Here is a 14,589-nt window from a genome sequence, read left to right as displayed (position 1 = left end):
AATTTTATTTAAAAAAATAAATAATGATTCTCATAATTCAATATTGAATCTACTGTAGGCACTCATAAAAATATGTTTTCTTCCTTAGGAATTAGATTTACTCAACTACATAATACGTATGTACATATATATTTTGTATAAACCTTATCAAAAATTATTATTAATGTTTTGAAGAAAATAAACTGACACTTTAAATTTAATATAAATTTTATTAATTTTTTATTATATTTTTAACTTTATTCCTTATTTAAAACTATATAATATAAAGGGTTCTGAAAATATATAGAATTTGTAAGTACTGAATAAACCTTTTAGTTAAATGTATATATTGCACACCATATTTTGTAACAACGAAAAAATAAAGATGTATTAGCAACTTAAGATGAATATATTTTAACAATACATACATAGGTATATATAAACGTATATAATATAATTTAAAATGTTGTTTATATAAAATTTTCAGGTATTTCAACAGAATTATTAAAATTAATTATATTATTTTGCAATTTAAGTAAAAGCAATTTAATTACCAGTTTCTTGGAAATCTCAATTTTAAAATTATATGGGGAAAAAATAATTATTTTCATTGTTATTAGACGATGTTTTTCTAAAATAATTTGAAAAGTAAATTCTTCACTGCTTGAATTGGACACTAAAAAGGGAAGTTTTACGAATATTTTCGTCATTAAGAGAATATTTTCGGTTAGTTATATAATCATATGAACTGAAGAATTTCAAGTTTTTAACTTATTACAATTTTTTCTGATTTCACATAGTTTATACAATAACGAAGAATAACGTACCTGTTTTTATACCAAAATTTCGCGGTTTTAATTTCACAGGTATTTTCTATTGTACATGTTATTCTAGCAAGTTAAAGGTGGATTGGAGTTTATCAGGTAGAAATCTTTTCAGTTCATTTCGAAATTTTTTTTTTCTGTTTTTTACTTCATTCCTCATTAAATGTTATTTTGTTTCAGAAATATTGAAACTGTCACAGTTTTAACTGCATTTTGGTTAAATAAGAACATCATATCATAAATTTCATTCATAGGGATGTTCTAACTGCGATTTATAGAGATGTTTAATCTAGAATGATATATGTATAGCATTATTGTTTGAAACTACATAATCTACATATATTTCATTAAAGCAGTCAATTAGCGTTAATATTAAACTTAAAAAATTTCGAAAGTAAACAAAAAAAATCTTGAAAAGGTGAAGTAAGATGAAGTTTTGACAACTTTATATTCAATTAGTAAGTTTAATATCATTTAGTAAAAAACTTTTTAAAAGTAAACAGACATAAAAAAGAAAATATGGAATTTTTTGTTTTTTTTTTCGTATGAAAAATATTTATTAAAACAAAAAAAGCAACTAAAACTCGAAAAAATTAGTTACAAGTAGTTACGAAAGAACTCTACTTTAACTATAAACAAAGCATCAACATTTTCACTGAGTTTCGAACTTTTCAAATTTTCTATAAATGTGGAAGTTTTAGAACGCGCTTTTCTAAAGGGCCGGTTTTTCGGATGAGCTGTAAAATCAAACAATACAGCGTAAAAAATACTGTTGAAATTTACATCTATATTACAGTAGATTTACATTTAATATTATTTCTCTTGTTAGCTTGTGTTTAAACTCATCTTTATGTTTCGTTAATGTTCAACATTTTCATGTTTTTTTTTCATAACACCACATCAATTGAGTCAAGAATCAAATATTACACATATTTTTATTGAAAAACTCAATGTAATATTGTTGAATTCTTTATTAAATTAAAATTACACACAAGAATACGATTATCAAGCTTGTTTCTTTGATTCAGAATGTAAGGATTATTATGCTTATGCATAGAAAAAATTATTCCTTTGATGTATTAATTTAAACCTTTTGTACAAATTTTTTTGTTCCTTAATTTTTTAATATGACGATAAGCATAGATTTATATATTAATAAGTATATGTATGTATATAAGTAATTAATGTTTTAATATGTACATAAGTACATATATTACGCAAAAAGGAATTTACGCTGTTAATTTTTTAGACTTTTCGATTAATGTAAAGGTTTTTGTATGTGTAATTAAAAGTTTTGTCAATTCTTAAGAATTTTAGTTCAATAATTTTATTTATATAAAAAGATTATAGAAAAATGCATTCAATATATTAATAGTTATTTAATTTTGAAGCGAAGGTTTTCAAAGGTTTTCATCAATTCAGTCAAGGTATAGGAAATTTCAAAAGTTTTTCGAAAAAGTTTCGTAATAAATTATTAATTATTAGAATTAAGCTATTTTATTACATTATACTAAGTTTGTAAATTTAATCAGATGTATGTATATAATTTCATAGATATTATGTCCGTTTTATTGATACTTAGAAATCAAATTTAAATTTTTATTTGGGATAGCAAAATTTGAACATTTTGAAAACGTTTAATCTTATAAATATTATAATATGTAAATAGTGTGCAGTGTTAGTGCGTTATTGCATATGTACTAAAATAATTTTAGTTTGTTTTATTTTTTAGTGTTATTTTCATTGAAATTTCAACATTTCGTTCTATATTATAGGATATTTTATATAAAACCATAGTATATAGAACAAAATTATTGGTAGGTTTATTGTGTGTTTAATTACAAACCTATACCCGTGCTATATAAAGACGGTTTCTAATAATATAATTTATTTGAATATCTACATTTACATATATGTAAATATGTGTATAATGTATGCATAGAAATATATAGAATACCTATATATTTATTAAACAATAGCGATGATTTTTGTGTAGCGTAAGTGAGGTACATTTGGCATTGAAATTAATAAAAAAAAGTATTAATATCCACTGATTAAGGGTAAAAATAATGCTACATAATAATGTAGGTACACAATAAATTAAGTATAATATATACTAAATTAATGTATAATGTTGGTACATATCTATAATATTATTTTCTAATATTAAATTTCAATTTAGTTTTAATATATTTTGTGCAATATCTAATAAAATTTAATTGAAGTTTTTCCATATTGTCTAGAATTCTTTTTATACTCTGCACTTCGTGAAGAGTATATTCACTTTGGTATGGAGTTTATAACCACTCGAAGGAGTCATCTCCGGTATGGACATTATATATATATTCTTGCTCCGTCCGTCCGATCGAACGATAACTCAAAAACAATTAAAGCAATCGGCACCAAACTTTCACAAGTTGTTTCTTTTGCGCAAACGGCGGTTGCTATTGTAATAGAGCCAATTCGGACAATTCAAAGAGGTTAATTCTAGATATTTCAAAAAGAAATTTTAAACTCAGATTGCTAACGTGCAGGGTATAATTCGTCGGTTTATACCGGCTGAAATGTTTTTACTTGTTTATTATTTATTAAGTGCAATTCTTTTAATAAGATATGAAAAAAAAATTTAACACATAATGACGCCTAAAATTATTCAATAAATTTTTTGTTTTAGTTTCCTATTCAAGTAATTTAAAATGGTTGTCTTATTAAATTAGTGTAAAGTAAAAAACTCTTTCTTTTTGCTTAGTTTTGAATAATTTTCAAATAAAAAATAAAAATTTTTGTTATACATTATAATATTAATGCGATTAGAGTAAGTATTTTAAAATATTGAAATTTTTTACTGCTACTTCTTATATTTGCATTAAAAATTAAAATACTTACGTGACAAATTAATTGATTGTTATATTTGCATAACTTTTATTTAAAGTAAAATATCAAATCAAATTTCTTTATTTAATTTCATTTACGAGCATTATTTCCTAAGTTTTAACGTTTTCTTCTTATATGGTCTTTTACATCCTTAATATTTGGAAAATTTCTATTCCTTTAAACTTAAGTTAGATATAATATATACTTAACAACATTTTTTTATTTGACTTTTAAAATAATTAATTTATTATCAAAACACTTATTGTTGTTACCATCATTTGAAATAAATTCAGTGCTATTCACAATTTACATTAATTTTTTCTTAAATAAATCATGGTGAATTAGAAATTTTATTGAGAGAAAGAAACAAAAGAAACAAAATTAGTACTTCAATATTTTTGTTGCAAAGAAAGTATACAATTAGTATGTTTGTATAAAAAATGTGCTCCTTCTATATTATTTATAAGACCCTCATTATTTTGTACTCATCCATTATTAAAATGTCATAATAAAATTTATGTAATATAATGATCAAAATATGTAGTAGAACAATGTATTTTACGTTCATATGTTTTTCTTCTACCTACTTTGTATAATTGTATTTCATTTAATTTCATATCCATAAACATACATACATATATATGTATGTAATGTAAGAGTAGGCATATAAATAAATAATTATAATAAATTTTTTGTTTCTGTTTTGTTCAAAGAATATTTTCAAAGGTGCCATCAGTTCTGAAATGTTATTTTTAATGAAATAATTAAAGAAAAAAAAAAGACAAATAAAAAATAAATTTTATTTTTTAATGAGAATTTAAAAAGTAAATAATTTATTTTGTTATTTAAAAAAAATCAAAGTGAAATTTAAAAAAGAAAAATAAAATCTGAGTAAAGAATTCGTTGGTGTTTTGCAAAATTTTATTTAAACTCTCAATTTCAACAATGTAATAAAATTTGGAATTAAAGAAAGAAAAAACAAAATCAAGAAACAAGGTGATTGTACTTATATTTTTAACTATTTGCAAATCCACACACTTAAAATAGTTTCAGATAAAAAAAAAAAAACAAAAAAGTTTTTTTTTATAAATTTTTTTCTTCTCATTATTGTTTTTTTTTATTTTTTTTTTATTTTTAATATAATTTAGTTAATAATATAAAACGTTTTATAAACGTGGCATCAAACTGTGGTCAAGATTAAAATCGCCCCGGCCCAAAAGGGCTGGTGGCAAAAGTGGATATATCTTAACAGATAATAATCATCGTTTCACAGCAGCAGATTCAACAGTTGATAGTTCAACTGATGAAGTATTCATAAATATACAACCTGATACATTACAAATAAATAATAATAATGAAATTTGTCCATCAGTAACAGCATTATCAAGTAATAGTGTATTAGGTGGTAGTATTACAAAAATGTCAACATATGCAGCACCACGCTATCGTTTTCGTGATTTAATATTGGGTGATTTTGCTTTTAATGATGATGGTGAAAGGTAAGTAAAAATATTTATGCATTTAAATAAATTTAATTACTAGGGACTTTACATGATATTTTAATTTAATTGTTAATAATTAATTTTTATTTTAAAATATTGCGTATCAAAATAATTAAATCAATACTATTGATAATAATATTTTTGATGAAATAGTATATTGATTTTAAATATTTTGATGAAATTGCGTATCAAAATAATTAAATAATATACTATTGCTTTGCTTTTCAGAGTATATTATGTGAGAATAATTCTGATATTTAGAAGCTGGTGTAGAAACATATAATAAACATTTTATTAGTTTTATATTAAGAGTACCCCATAAGATTCTTTTCTGGTAAACACATATATATATATATAAGTATTTACCTAAAAATAGAGCAAACTCGTATAGTTATACGAAAACATAAATAAGTACATATATCCCATAGATACTCGTACGTTTATCAACCATTAAACGAAAACAATTCTTCTTGGTAATAAAAATCTATAAACGCGGAAGTTTCATTTTACCATTTACAAATACTTAGATTGGTCTAATTTTTTACCGCTGATATGACTTTGTTTTACGGTTTTTCGTCAAGGTGTTGGAAAAAGATATTTACAAAAGTGCTTTTTCGTCTACCTTATTTATTTAAATGTAAGATAGATCTAATGATTTTACAATATTCAATTGAAGTGTTAAGTTAATCGGAGTTAATAAGCATTTGAAATAGAATTTTTATAATAATTTTGACGAAATAAAAATATTAATTAATTTTCATATTATTATACAATTTTTAATTAATTTTCTTTATAATATTTTTTAGACTTACCTTATACATATAAATATTTTTTTTTATTTGGAAATTTTGATATTTTTTTAGAAATTAATTCACTATAAATGTCCTATTTTATATATATAAAGTTAAAATATTATGTAAATAAACAATATTTTATTATTTTAAACTTAAATTTTTGAAGTAAAACTTTAACTTAATTAAGGCAGAGACAATGCAGTTTAAAAACTATTTGTGTATACATGTAAACTTCCATAAAAAATTGTGCAAATGCAAAGATGCAATGTAGAGTCCAATGTGACTTTGTTTTTTTATTATATCCAGTATTAGTATAGGAAAAATCAATTTTAAGTTTTTCCACTTTTCAATAGCTTTTAGAATAGAATATTGAAAATTTCTTGAACCTGTTTGCATTGGAGTTAAATTTTTTTGTTTCTCTTATTCATTTAAGTATCACAAAGTATTTTTTTATCATATTCAAAATTAGATTTTTACATTTAAAACTTTTTTCCTTTTGAAAATCTATTGAAGTTTTTTTTTTCTTTCGTTGACAAATTTTCGAGCTTGCATATGCATATTTATGTATGTACCTATGAACATATACGTAAATTTTCATAAATATCTTCGAACATTGAATTTTGATAAAAAAATAAATAAAACTTAAGTGAGGAAAACGTTGAGGAAAAAAAAAGCAATAAAAAAAAATAAAACTCCAAGTGTCCAGAAAATGTTAAGATACAAGTTGTATGTCGGCAATCATCGGGTGATCTTATTAAAATAGTGTATACAGTTTATATAGAATTCAAATGGTGCAAGTAATAACAAAAGTATCTAGGTTTTTGCCTTTTCGATATTATCCCATAACATGTATGAGTTGACTTGTGCTGAGTTATTGTACCAATAGAGTTTATTGTTTATTAATGCAAACATTTTATTTAATATGATTAATAAACGGGTATACATATTTTTAATTAATAAACTGACAACAGCTATATGTTGATGTAATTATGAACTATACTCCTGCGACAGTATATCAATTTTTTCAAAATAATATAAACATTTTAATGACAAGCATACTATTAACACATTATTTTAACGTTGACAGTTATAGTGCAAAATTTTAAGTTCATTAAGAGTTGTAAAATACAGTAAATAGGTATTAATTCACAATTCAGCAATTCACATTCATAAGCTAAATTTATTTGTGCATAATTTGTAGCACCATAAAGTAAAAACTCAATAGCTTTTGTATGTTATGCCTATACTAATTGAAATTTACTAAATTAAATCTATTTTCTTAGATTATCACTATATTAAATCAAATTTCTATTTTCTTTAAACATATAGCAGTTCCTCTTCATGATTTCATAAAAAGTCTCGACAAACCCTGTAAATACATAGATATCACATTCATCTATATAATGAACAATTCTTAATGTATCACGTAAATGAGGAAAAGTTTCAAAGCTAAGAATTCATTAGAGAGAAAAATATGTTAAAAATTTGGTAACATATTTTAAGTTTACCGTACTTAAAAGTGATTTTGTTTCTAATATATTACGAGTATATGCACATACACACTATATAACTACACTTATATACATACATATTATGCCTGGTGTCGGTACAAAAAAATTTGTACATATTATTATCATTTTTAACTTTTTTAATAAAAAATGAAAGCCAAAAAGAATGCATAAACTAGATATTTTATATTATGTAGATGAGATTCTCTAGAAGATTCAAAAGATGAATGAAAGGAACTGAAAAAGAAAAGGAAGATTAAATAAAATTGAATTTTCGGGGAGAACAAGAACTAAAAACAATAATGCAAAAAATTTTATTATATACTCAAGTATAAAAAAACAAAATATTTTGCATTCAGAGAACATGAAATTAATTCAACTTTAACAAAAAAGTAATGAGTATACTTGCATTTATGCACATATTTACTACGTTAAGCACAAGAATGTATATGAAGATGTTAAAGTACACAAAGGCAAGCACCATTGTAAAAAATGTATAGTGAAAAAAACTTAAACCATTTTAAAATAAAAGTCAATGGGTGAAAATTCAAAGTATATAGTTGGAAAAACATTAAAAGTCTTAAATGAAAAAGTGAAATTTTTTAAACCGCGAATTTTAATTATTGCGCAGCTTTTAATTTTTTGTAAAGGTGTTCATAAGCATATCTTAAATGTAAGATTCAACAATATCCTGAAGAAAAGTGGATAGTTCAAAAGTGAGTGTATATAAAGCTTCTTACATTTTATAATTATGTTGACAAATATCAGACAGAACGGAAATTTTGCAAAATTTTCTATGAAGATATAAATATTTCATTAATACAATAATAAATTCAAATTCTAAATTTTCAATAAGTAGTGGTCTTAGTATACCTTCTGTTCTTTATGTAGAAATCAAATAACAACAAGTAATTTACAATTTGGCCAATTTCTTTTTTGTATGTCTGATGTGATCCCTCACTGAATTAGTCAGTTTTAAGTTGGTTTTAGTTATTCACTAAAATTGGTTTGAAATTTTATTGAACAAAATTTTTTATAAGATTGTCAAATTATTTACATACACGTGACATACAGGGTTGAATACAATTGCACCCAAATAAAATTAAATGAAATCAAATTGTCCTTATTGGAAAACATTTTCGTTGTCAATCTATACATATATACGCTTTAGTTGTACTCGTATTTTTATGAATTGTTGATTACCTGTACGTTTAAAATACTTCGTATATTTTTATAGCTTAAGGCAATTACTTAATGCAGTATTTTTGTTTATTTACTTATTTATGTAATTATTATATTTTTTTAAATTTTTTTTGTTTTCTTCAAATATCATGTAAGACACGACAATGCAAATAATGTTATAAATTTGAAATTTTTTTTAAATATATTATACTTCAGTCGTTTCTTATGTAACACTTTTGATACGATTCAGAAAATATTGAAGTTATTAAAATTGACTATTACTCGTATATAGTAATTTATTGAGACATGACCACCTGCCATGTCTCATGATGAAAGACGGGTAGTCCTTTTGTTTACAAAAATATTTTCGTAAAATATTATGGAGTGGCAATTAGGCGACCTCCTACGTTTGTTTTGTTGATTTTTCTATGTCTGATTCATGAAGATTGCGAATATTTTTGTTCCTAAGATTTTTATAAAAAAACGAGGTTGGTTCACATAAGAATAGCAATATGATGTTTTAGAGGAATCGCTTGGGGCTTAGTTGGCCTAAGCGTATTCTTAGATAGCTCCGTCAATCTAGCGTAAGCTAAGAATGGCAAAAAGCAATTAATTAATGGTATTTATGACTTTTTTTAAAACGTAGTTTGAATACTTTTTTCTAAAAATCAAAGAAATAATTTTAAGTCACATATTTCTACTATTTATCTCATATTTTAAAATTTCATTTATTTTAAAAAATTCGTAAAACTTAAGAAAAGGGTGTATAAGCGTATAGGTATACATATTTACGATCTCCATATTTTACTATGTACAACCGTACATATTTTACAATCTGTTATCTTTCTCTCTAAGCAGGTGCTGTGATTTTTGAACTTGTATCTTAGAATTGACAGAATTGAATTTAGTAACAATTCATTTTTTTTTGTAATTTGAGTAAATTACATAAAATGTTGCAGTCTTATTAACGTGTTACTAAAATTTGCCTCGAAACAATTTAACAAAATTTAAAATAATTAAAAATAAAAAAAAATCAAGGATAAGGATTCAAAAGTGAAAACTTATTCAACCATACTGCAAAAATAATTAACTTTTTTGTTATTCACTTTTTTTCTTAAAAATATAATTTTTTGAAAAGTGTTGTTTTTTTTCTTGTTTGTGCATTGTGTAAATACTTTTTCATTTTGCTAATTGCGTTTAGACACTTACTAAGTTCACTTTTAATATTATATGCTTGTAATTAATTTGAATTTTTAATATTTTTCATGTATTGTGAAGGGCTCATGAAATATGCAATTAAAATGAAATTTGTTTTGTTATTATTACATCGTATATGTTCTGGATGTGGAATTTTAGTTGGAATTTCCAGTAAAAATTTAAGACAAAAATTTTCTAGTCAAAGTCTTTTATCTATTTTCATAAGAAAGTATTTTCATATTATGTACAAGGAAATTAAATTTATTATTTAATTTATTGTTATAGAAAATATTTTAATTTTAAAAGATTTCTTCATTCTCATTTCTACCGTCTAATTTAAAACCATGTTATTCGTGAAAATTATATGACATTTTCATATTAGATTTATTATTTAATGAAAATTATCTAATATTTCGTACCTTAGTATATTATTCATTACATGTGCTGGTGTCGACTGTATACAAAATATAGAATTTATGAAAATATTTTTTATTTCTTTCAATTCAAATTGATTAACCAATTCAAAAATAAATGACAATGTTATAAGTTCCATGAACTTTTCGTTTCAAAATCAATGTTATAAAAGCAAAGTTGCAACAAGTTCGAAATTCTTGAATTCTGAAGTATTTTTTTTATAAGAATTTGTTAACCAATATTGAAATGACGAAACAATAAAGTTGGGTCAAACCAATGGTTTGTATTGTAGCACTGTTCCCTTCAACAAGTGAAAATTCTGCTTTTAAATACAGTCTATGTATAGCTATCACACTACTAAAATTATTTTCATTCATATACAAAACTATTTCTAGGATGGCATATATTTAGGATGACGCATATATGCAGTCTTTGAAATAAAGCAAAAATTAATATAAAAGGGGTTAACATAATGCTCGATTTTAAGGGTTAATTGTGTGAGTTAAGAAAAATAATTATATTTTTTAATTTCACGGAATTTACCGTTAGCTTTTTGCGTTTATAAAAATTTGGAAAACCTTGCGGTTTCGGAAATATAAGGTGTCAAAAATTCAAATTTTACGAATTTCAAGAGGCGATAATTTGAAAGGGGGTGGAGATGGAAAAAAATTTTCTTCTAACAAAATGAACTATTTATTAATATCTAAAAGCTCCTAAAATTTCAAGCTTCTACAGTCTGGGGTCTAGAAGAAAAACGACATCAAAAAATTGGAAAAAAAGGACTTTAAATAACGGTAAATTTGAGTGGCCATTTTGTTTTTCTTAAGTTGAACTATAGTATACCGCGCAAGGGGAAGCAAGCCACTGCCTTTCTGCGTTTGCAAAATTTCAAAAATGCTTATGGTTTCATTGCAACAAATATTTAAAAAAGGCCATTTTTAGGGTTTTGGGGGGGTATAACTTCTAGAGGGGGGGAGTTAGGTAAAAATTTTGTTCTACGGAAATAAGTTTCTAGTGAAGATCTATGTACATATTAAATTTCAGCTTTCTATCTTCAAAGGTGTAGAAGTTTTGTAAACAGACACACGGACAGACGGACGGACGGACGGACGGACGGACGGACGGACAGAGTGAAACTAATAAGCACTTTTTTCAAAAAATTTTTTGGAAAAGTGCTAAAAAGGTCAAAAAATAATATCTTTTTTTTTCGAAATAGAAGCTTGACCATCTTTTGTTTAGCAATGTGAACCATTAACAAGATACTTTCATATTGTAACGTAAGGTGATAATTGTTAATGGGTATAAGTACAATATTAAGAATTACATACATATATCTCTTAAAATTTTATATAATTTAATGATTTTTTCCATTATTGTTTTTATTATTTCTTTTATTAATAATCAATTAATTAAGAGTCCTATATCTAAACAAAAAATAAATAACTAATAAAAATAAATTATACAATATGCTTACACTTTAATTTGTATTAGTTTGTTAGTTTGTTCGTTAATTTGTTATTTCTTAAACTTTCTACTGTAATTTAGAAAAAGTATAGTATGAGGCCATCATAATAAATTCCATTCAAGATGTATATATATACATATATATATAGAATATTATTTTTATTTTGTTGCTGCCTCTTATATAATATTAAATTCTTTTGATTTTAATATATGGCTTTATATATCCTTGTTAATTGATGGAAATACCAAAAAAGGAAGAAAAAATAACATAAAAATTAACAAAGAAAACAACAATCAACTGTAGGAAAAAAACTAACATTAAGTCTAATTTCTTTTGTTCACACATCATTGCATTTGAAGGCTTATCTTTTGGCATCTATCTAATGTCTTTATTTCAAAGTATATTTTGTATTTTTCTTTATTGTTTCAATGTGTTCGCACTCATTATACTATATGTATATAATGTATAAGTGCATGGGTGGTAAAATGAAACAATGACCTCCATCAACATTTTAATTTCAATCTAAAAGAAATTTAATTAAAGCATCTTATTAAAGGAATTTTTTGATACGTTTTCGCATATACTTATATGTTCCATATTGTATTATTTTAGTATAATACTGCCATCTATTTGAATACATCGTACTTGTAAAATAAGGGTATATTATAGGCATCGGAACAAATATAATAAATGCTTGTATTACAATAACACTAAAGTTATAATAAGAAGATGTTGCATATAAATTGTAGTATAGACTTGTCAACTTGTGTAATATAAAAGAATTTTTTCTTATCGTTAAAATGGTTACAATATGCTTTTATACCTTTCGAGAATTGAGCTTCATTTTTCAATTATGCTCATATACATGTGAATGAAATACATAGATGAAATCAATATTATGAACTGATATGTCTACATATTATGTACGTACTTCGGTACTTGTATACCTATATTATATGAATAAACATAATTTCGAATATACTTTAGTATAGATCAATATAATGTTTTATATTGATGAATTTTTTTTTTAATGTATCAAAAGAAAATACGCGTATATGTATATAAATTTATACGAGTATACAGGTGCTAGAACTGGATATATATACAAAAATTGGTACATAAATTTCAAATATCCTTAGAGACATGATTGAAAAAAAAAATTTAAACACAGCATATGGTGTATTTCTATTAAAATTTGAATACAACTATGTATATACTTTAACAAAATTAAAAATTGCATTAGATATTAAGGAGATGCCACTTTATTTTCTTTTCAAAGTATATTTTGTATTTTTCTTTATTGTTTCATTTTGTATTTTGTATTTTTCTTTATTGTATCATTAGAATGAAACTGTATCGGATATTTCAATTTTTTTATTTAATTTACGAATTATCATAAAAATATTTATTAATAGATGAATAAATTTAGCTTTGAATATTTAAAATTTACTAAAAAAATTCAAATTTCAAAAAAATAAATTTGCACATACTTCCTATATATTATATCGCATAAAAATAACAATATTATATGGCATAAGAATAAGAAAAGAATGACTTACTACCTTTTTTTCATATTGTTCTTAGAACAACTTGGGATCACGTAATTTATATATGTACGAGTATCACGTAAAAAATTGAAATTTGATCGAGAATTTAAATATTTGCGGATAATGGACATATGTGAATTGTGAAGTTGTGCTTAAATAATTTAACAATATTTTGAAAAGAGAAACTTTACTGAACAATGAATTATAAAATGTCAAGTGAATAAAATTACGTGCTGGAAACCTTTTATATATATTAGGGCTTTATATATAACCTCTACAACATTTAGATTCGGAAGAGTTGGGGAAAATGAGAGAAAGATAGGATAAAAGATGGCAGGTGTTCGTTATATAGAGACTTCACTGTTATTTAAAATTATTTAAAATTTATATAATATACATTCGTATGTATTTCCTTACAGAAATGAAAAACATCGCTTTCGTTCTTCAAAATTATTGAAGAGAGGAAATAAATTTAAAAAAAAAAAACGAAAACAAAAAGTAAATTATCATTGAAAAAGGAATGTGTATGGTAACATTTTATTAACATGTACCTTCTTACTTATTTAAATAAATAATGAGCTTTATGTACAACATATGTACATAAAGCTCATTATTTATTTAAAGAAGCAGGGACAGGTTAACGAGCCCAATTTTGTTTGGTGAACGTATTAGTTACTCGAGGGAGGTGAAGTATCTGGGGGTAACCCTGGATGATCGTCTCTCTTGGAATACCCATATCGATAGAGTTATCGGGAGAGCTACGGCGTCCTTGTGGACGTGTAGGAGTTTCATCGGGGGGACCTGGGGAATTAGTCCCAGAATAGCACTGTGGCTATATACGGCCCTTGCTAGGCCCATCGTCACCTATGCGTCGATTGTATGGTGCCGTAAGGCTCAGCAGGCGGGTGTGCGGGCCAAGCTGGAAAAGCTACAGAGGCTGGCCTGCCTGGGAGTGACCGGGGCGATGCGGACGGCTCCCACCGCTGCATTGGAGGTGATGATCGGATTGCCGCCACTGCACCTCCATATATTGAAGGAAGCTCGGCTGGTGACTTACCGACTTCTCTCTGGCGAGGACGGGGCAGGGCTAAAGTTGGCCCACAGAACTCACAGAGACTTCATTGGGGGCGATCCGATTCTAAGGATAACCATGTCAGATACCTGTCTGCCGCGGTACAACTTCGACCACAAGTACAGGGTTCTGTTTCCTGATCGATGGACGTGGGATCGGGGTGGTCCGGTACTTAGGTCGGGTTCGAGCGTGTGGTATGCGGACGGGTCCAAAACGGAGTCGGGGGTGGGC

Source organism: Condylostylus longicornis, unplaced genomic scaffold (assembly GCF_029603195.1).
Source record: "Condylostylus longicornis isolate FDR11 unplaced genomic scaffold, ASM2960319v2 ptg000048l, whole genome shotgun sequence".
Classification (NCBI taxonomy): Eukaryota; Metazoa; Arthropoda; class Insecta; order Diptera; family Dolichopodidae; genus Condylostylus; species Condylostylus longicornis.
The sequence above is the reverse complement of the archived record's forward strand: the minus strand, read 5'-3'. Positions refer to the sequence as shown.